Below are 1,198 nucleotides of genomic sequence, written 5' to 3'. Positions count from 1 at the left end.
ACTTTACCCTTCAATCATATTAGGATTTCGGAATTGCCATTGGTCGTCTTGGTCTTCACCTTTCTATATAATAGAAATATTATATTATATTTTATTTTCTCTATGAATTTTTCTTTTTATACAATTTTGTATATCACTTAAAAACTAATTTATTATTATTATTATTATTATTATTAGTAGTAGTATTATTTACTTTTTGGTGAAATTTCAATTTATAAGTTAAAATAATTTGAATTTTGAAATTTTAAAAAAGAAGAAGGAAATTCTTAATCAGTTACCTGTATTTCAGGAATCCAATATATATATATAAATTATTAAAAATATATGCTATTTCCCAAAGAACGTGGGTAGTTCTTTCTATTAGGAGTATTTATTATTTTTTGGAAAATAAAAAGTTCTTTATTAGTTTCTTCAATTCAAAATTTTGAATAATTATATAAAAGACTTTAAAAAGAAAAGATTATTAATATTAATATTAATATTATTATTATTATTATTACTATTTTAAACGTTTTTTTTAAACCAAAAACAAAACAATTTTTATTAATTCAAAAACTCTAACTTATCTTCTAAAATAGTAACTTCTTTTCTTTATTAATTATTAAAAAACCAAATTAATAATATTTAATTAGTTGATAATTTAAAATTAAAAAATTAGAGATTAATTGTGGCATTGATACTTATGCGCTATGACCTCTCCTATTCAAATTGTTGGTTTGATGATATCACCAACCCAGGCAGCAGCAGCCACTTGTCTGTTTGTTCTCCATCACATACAAGCCATTGATGCTGCACTGCCGTCTGACTATGAAGCAGTGGTATCAAATAAATATTCCCAGTCAGACAGGCGCAAAATTGCCATAGTAGGTTTCGGTAGCTTTGGTCAATTTCTTTCCAAAGCCTTTGTTAGTGAAGGTCATCTTGTGAGTGCTTACTCAAGAACAGATTATTTGCATATTGCGAATTCCTTAGCAGAGCCGTCAATATGGGTTAGGCCTGTTGGGCCGGCCTGGCCTAACCCGGGATTTAATAGGGCTGAGCTAAACAATTTGGAGCCCATTAAAAAAAAAAGCTTTTCTGCCCGACCTGAATAAGCCTGCTGATTTGTGGGGCATGAGAAATATAGATAGGGCCGGCCCGTGGGCCAATAAAAATTAATTAAAAAATATAATAATATTAAAATTTAAAATTAAAGAGA

The 1,198-nt window shown here is 28.0% G+C and overlaps 1 pseudogene; it reads left to right on the top strand.

The window, feature by feature from the left end:
• Nucleotides 1-689: 689 nt before the first annotated feature.
• Nucleotides 690-1,198, top strand: part of LOC107061184 (arogenate dehydrogenase 2, chloroplastic-like) — a 1,986-nt pseudogene continuing 1,477 nt past the window's right edge.

The sequence above is a fragment of the Solanum tuberosum genome, unplaced genomic scaffold (genome assembly GCF_000226075.1).
Source record: "Solanum tuberosum cultivar DM 1-3 516 R44 unplaced genomic scaffold, SolTub_3.0 scf00120, whole genome shotgun sequence".
NCBI classification, from domain to species: domain Eukaryota; kingdom Viridiplantae; phylum Streptophyta; class Magnoliopsida; order Solanales; family Solanaceae; genus Solanum; species Solanum tuberosum.
The sequence above is the reverse complement of the archived record's forward strand: the minus strand, read 5'-3'. Positions and strand labels throughout refer to the sequence as shown.